Source organism: Chaetodon trifascialis, chromosome 18 (genome assembly GCF_039877785.1).
Source record: "Chaetodon trifascialis isolate fChaTrf1 chromosome 18, fChaTrf1.hap1, whole genome shotgun sequence".
Classification (NCBI taxonomy): domain Eukaryota; kingdom Metazoa; phylum Chordata; class Actinopteri; order Chaetodontiformes; family Chaetodontidae; genus Chaetodon; species Chaetodon trifascialis.
In genome coordinates, this window is record NC_092073.1 from 21,317,504 (window position 1) to 21,323,503 (window position 6,000).

The 6,000-nt window shown below is 44.5% G+C and overlaps 1 protein-coding gene across 1 annotated transcript in view; it reads right to left on the reverse strand.

Moving 5' to 3' along the window:
* Window positions 1-3,653, reverse strand: part of cdh10a (cadherin 10, type 2a (T2-cadherin)) — a 28,752-nt gene extending 25,099 nt beyond the window's left edge. The window contains exon 1 of the mRNA XM_070986048.1: window positions 3,406-3,653. The gene's annotated coding sequence lies outside the window, so the exon portion shown is untranslated. The remainder of the gene's footprint in view (window positions 1-3,405) is intronic.
* Between the last annotated feature and the right edge of the window lie 2,347 nt (window positions 3,654-6,000).

Consider the following 6,000-nt stretch of genomic DNA (forward strand, 5'->3'; position numbering starts at 1 on the left):
CATAATGTGGCATGAGTGTGAAACGTGCATCCCCGAAATCAGGAAATGCCGCCTTGCAATTAATCTAGTCTGATGCTTGTGATTGCATTTTCTAATTATCATTCCAGCCTGTCCTTGAGTTTTAATAGCATTCTGGATATTAATCTTTGATGTGGCGTGCCTATTAAGCATTAGGCCAGTGTGTCTTTTCAGAATTCTTCCAAACACTCCATTAAAGGATGAGTGAGCGAGCTGAATCCATGCCAGATCCTATAGACTCAAGCTGAATTATCTCAACTTACTCAGCCTATTAAATAGTGGGGTTTATTAAAAAAAAAAAAAAAAAAAAAGTTGTTTATGATTAGATTAAGTTGTAGACAGCTTATATGGCTTGGCATTAAAAACAGAGATGTGAAGGGACAGAATTGTTAAATATGCTTTTAAAGTGTTGTCTTGGGCTGTTATTCTTAATCTTGGCAAAGACGCATTCTGGCATGAGCGCTGCTGTGCTCCATTTCTGTAATCTGCAAAATTATACATTCTTGTTTTGCTGAATAAGAATATCTTTGATCAGATATAAACTAGCTGTTCATCAGGATATGCTTCCTAGAAAAGCACAGCCTGGCACATTAGTCTGTATAAATTTGTATGCACATGCCTTCCAAAATTGAACATGCAGGCTCCTCTGCAAACATTAAACTGAGCACTGCAACTAAGCACTTTTATGGCTTCTCTGACTTTAGTAGGACACTAATTATACTGTAGGCACGATGTGCAGCCGGGCTCTGGCTGGTAAACCTTTTCCAGGGGTCTTGCATGCACAGTAAATTGATAGATGTCCTTATATAAGACCATAAATTGACCATCAGTTCTGTCCATTGCCCCAGTCTGTGGCACAGAGGTGATTAAACACATCAGTCTGTTGTAAGGTTTGAATCCAACACTGTACTTTCTCCCAGAACCTCCTGATTATGACACATTTTACCATTTACTACAAAGGAGAAACAAATGAATTATAAAACAGGCTCACTGAAGTCATATTTTAATAAAATCAATCATATAATTATGGACTTGTTGTAGTTTAATGCACATTATTGTAGAAACACACACCTCTTGAACCAAGCACACACACATTCGTACACAAACGCAGAGTTACTCAGTGGTGGGACGCCGTAATTAAGCAACTGTCATCCAAAACCTCCCACCTACTGCATAAACATCATCCAAATTTCAAAACTGCCGGCTCTCAAACACCGTTTTACTTGCAGTCCTATGTTGTACTGTTGAGGAATTCAACAAGTGGCTGTGTTGTGAGAGAGCCGTGAATAAACAGACATTAATGGGGAGAGGAAAAAGACGAGGATGCAGAGAGGGCAACGGGAGGTTGCAAGGTCATAAAACCGGTGTCATGATTAGTCTTGGTGCTCATTTGTACCTGCACACTTCATCCAGTCACATGATTTATGACTGGCGAATGCGGCATTTTTGTTGTGACAAACACTCACCATATGTGCGACGCGGGAGCAGGAAACTCGTGTGATGCGATTGGCGGTTTGAGCAGCTCCAGTGATTGCTCTCTGGTATTGACAGGCCAGCACATAGAGAGTGTAAATCCAGCATGAGGGGCGTTGATGCACCAAGACGCGGCACCCATACAAACCTCCACTTGGTGGAGCCCTAGACCTTCCCAAGGCTGCCTCCACTGGCTGCAGTCTCTGACAAACCTCAGCAAGCTTTACTCATGTTTTGAAATCCTCTAAGCAATTTTGTGATACAGTGCACACTTCCTTGTTGAAAAGCTACTCCAAAAGGGAGGGAGGGCCTTCTTTCTTGAAAAGGGTATGTTCACAGTGCAAATATAACATGAAATCCACCCCGTTATTGTAATATATCTTATATTGGGATGCCTCTAGAAGGGTGTATGCATTTAAACAATTGAATATTAATCAATTAAAACATCTGTCTTGCTAAAGATTGAGCAGCCATCTGGGGCAAAGTGTGTACCGGTTAGCATAGCTGAACCATGAGCAAATGATACCACAAGAATTTAAAAATACTTGACTCACTTAAAACAGAATAAAATTTCCATATTAATTTCATAATTTTAGGAAAATATCCACAGTTCCTCCAACCCGTTTAATATTTTCCTCACTAACATTATACAGTAATATTCATGCTTAATCCTTAATCCTAAACCAGCTGTGTGAACGCTCCTGAGAGCCTCTGTGCTGGTGTGGGAGAATGCATTCCCACCTCTTTTCATTTCGACACTGAAAGGTCACCTCGTATCTGACAATAATTTAGGGAGCCTGTTAGTGGCTAATTTTCACTAAACAATAACGCCATTACATGGATGACCCGGTGCACGCTGCCATACCCATCAAATATGGCTTTGGTGACTGTAAAGCTGTCGCCGTGTCAGGCAGCAGCCGGAGGACTAGGCGGTTAGAGAGAGTGAAGAAGAGTGAGGGGTGGATTAAGTTTGTGCCGTGGAGGATATGCACATGTACATACTCTGCAACACTGTTGGCTGCTCGCGTCGCGCTGCTCGAACACGGCGATAAACACGTCCATGCATTCTCAGAGATATGAATGGTACAGTGCCTCTCCATCAAATCTGCCTAGAGCACATCACAAGTACGATTTGCCCCAACTGCCTCACAGCAGACAGGCAAACAGGTCTACACACATGGAAACACACACTGAGCTTGGCATGGCCACTTGAACAGGTGCACACACAACGCAGATGCAACACACACCTACAGACATTCATTTGTATCTTGCATACGTGCACATAGACAGGAGCATGCATCTGTACGTGCACATAAGGTGTGTGTGCAGCCACTGGTGCACAGTACTTAGTTGGATGAAACACTTTGGATCGAGTGGCAAAGTTAATGCTCATCTTTATGAAAGCTCAGTATGAGCAAACAGCAGTGCCCACCTTTAACTTGCACAGGTAGGGTTGTTCACGGTGTGATAAACTGCCTCATGGGCTGACTGTTAGAACATTTCAAAGGAGTGAACATATGTTAAAAATACTTCCTTGTACTCATTTTTAGGTTTGTTTTATCATTAATGAGCTTAAAGTTCCAATTAGTGGGGGAAAAAAACAGGTTACCGAGATTCTCCCCTGGCACCGCCACGCACACTTTCCTTCATTTCATTTCCAAGCACACCTTTTCCATAAATAAATAACAAGGACAAATTCAAATTAGAATATTGAACAGCAGATCTAATCATTCGCTGGTTCGCTCGATTTAGCTGTTATCAACCTCTTTGAAGTTGCAACACTTTTCCTGAGATACCCACACTGCTGCATTAGTCGGGCTTTGTCACAGTGCAAGGAGCAGATCATCCCCTGGAGTCTGGAGGCAGACAAAATATAAATATATCCTTAAAACATTAATCAGGAAAAGCCCTTACCTTTGATTTTCACAGCTTAGCATCCATCTGTGTCACTGAGTGCGCGGCGACTGTGTTCCTACTCCTGAGCAGTGCTTAGCGGCGGAGAATCTGACTCCTCACGGCAGTGCTTACATTCCAAGACTGACAACAGCACAGCTGGTGCGAATGTGTATGGGAGTGTGTGTGTGTGTGTGTGCGTGTGTGTGCAGGAGAGGGAGAGAGAGAGAGAGAGAGAGAGTCTCCTGCCTGCCTCCCTCCCTCGCTCTATGCTTCTCTCTTTCTCCCTGCCCTCCCTCGCTCCATTTCTCCTCCCTGCTCTCTGGCTTCTCTCCCTTTCCTCCTCTACACTTTCTTTCTATCATCTCTCTCTCTCTGTGTCTCTACCTCCTCCTCCCCCTCCCCCTCTCTCTATCCCCTCCTCTCTCTTCCTCTAGCAGTGCATCACTTCTGGCGGTGGATGTCACCGAGGCTGAAGCTGAGGCGACTCTGCCCCTGATTGGCTGCCATTCACAAGTTAGCGATAAAGAAAAGGGAGAAAGAAAAGGGGGAAGAAAAGCAAAGGGAGGGTAAAAAGGAGAGGGAGGGGGGGGGGGGGGAGGGGGGGTAAGGGAGAAAATAGTGCCCTTACATCCCAGTGAGCCTCAGTTGACTGTGGAATGGAGAAACAGGGGAGGTTAGAGACTGAAGAAGAGGGTGGACGCTGGGAAGGCACAGAGTGTTTTCCTTTTTTCTTCCTGTGAATGCATCCAGAAAGCTCTCCACACAAGAGGCTGCGCTGAAAGCCGCTGCTATGACAGATCGACTGCATGATGTTTGATGTCTAAAGCAATCGGCCCCATCTAATCTCTCTCTCAATGATAGTGGAATGAAGGAGAAAAAGGCCATAACTTGTAAATCAGCCGTGCAGCGAGGGGCGGGGGGTCGGGTGGCTGCTTTTTGCCCTGTTCATCTTCATCTTCGTCTCTCGTCCCGCTGACTTGGCCGGCAGGACGCGGCAGGTGCACATGCAGTCCAGGCACTCTGTCATCTCTTCTCATTACGTGCCCATTCTGGATGCATATCAATACGTCTCTGTACAGTATGAACTACTGAGAGTGATATACGTAGCATTTTAATTCAACTGAAGGGGAGGGAGTGGGGGCTAATATATCAAGCAACTGTTTGATGCTGAGGGGTGAGGCAGAGGGGGACGAGGAGCGATGCGTTATTAGATACCGCTAGCCGTCCCAAACATGTACCTTGAGCAGATAAACGGTTGGTTAAAGTGACTTTGAAATGCATGGGATGCCACTCAGAGCTGCACTGTCGATGAATAATTTAAGAAAAGCAGCGGTTTCACTGGCCAACCTCATCTGAGCTTAAGTTTTATCTCTCAATATCAGTGTGAATAGATTATCAGCTCAAAGTCGCTGCAGCAGATAAATAAAAATGCAAACAGGCCAAACTAATTAACATCGGAACAAGCAGCGAGGTAGCCTCCCTCTGATACCAAGCCAAGTCCTCACAGTTCATAATTCACTCCCTCGTTGTGTTTATGGTGCTGGGAGATTAAGAAGTAGGTGTGTGTTTGGATTTGTTCATGTGTGCATGTGCTTTTTTTGTGTGCTGTATTTGCATGTGTGACTGGGGGAGGAGAGGTGTGTCATGTTTACCTATACCCATGTGTATACGCGATGGATGCGGATGTGTGTCTCTGTGAGTGTGTGTGCATGCATATGTGCATGCGTGGTGTTCCTCACTAACAAGCCACTGGAAAAAAAAGAAAAAAAAAAAAAACTAAAAACAGGCTAATTTGTACATCTCTGCATAGAATTAGTATTAATTTACCTGCTATCGACGCTCCTGGGACGTTAATAACACTGTTGTTACAGAGCCCAAACAACTGTGAGCAAACATCAGAGAACAAGAACAAGCATTGTACCCAACTGTTTCAGGAAATATGCAAACATGCTCTCCGAGCCAAACAGCAAAAATTCCAATCTTCTCATCTTAATTTCACAGACCTTCCAGGCAAGCAATCTCCAAATTCCCATTGTTTCTTCTCCCTCTCTTGATGAGGACTCCATTACATTAAATCAAAGTTTTCCTGGCTGAGGAAACAGCTTCCTTAAGTAAGGGTGTCTCCTGATCCTCTCCCAATTCTCGGTGTCAGCTCCCATCAGCGTCACCAGCTTGTTGCACTTGCTTTCACCTCCACAGTCCTAGCCGCTGCTGATTAGTTCTCTGATTTCCTTTGCCTTCCCAAAGGAACGCTCGAGTGCGGATGTCTACCCACTGTTTGCTGTGCTAGCATAACAGCTGCAGCTGCTGATAGGTTATTGATATAGCTCTCTGCATGGCAATGACAAGACCACATCGGCTGAGCACTGAAAACTCAAATCCCGTCTCCTGTTGCTGCTTTTAGCTAGCAAAAGGCTGAAGGTACAGCTTTCTGCCCCTCCCATTTGATCAAGAAACATTGCATTTGACACAAAACGTGCACTTAGACAAACATTTCCATGATCTCTTCCAAGCTAATGCAGAATCTCATCCTGATCACAGCGATTTGCAGTGACAATTGTGCCATAAATTCACCCTTTTCAGCAGAAATGTTCCCTTAAGCATTCACATTCC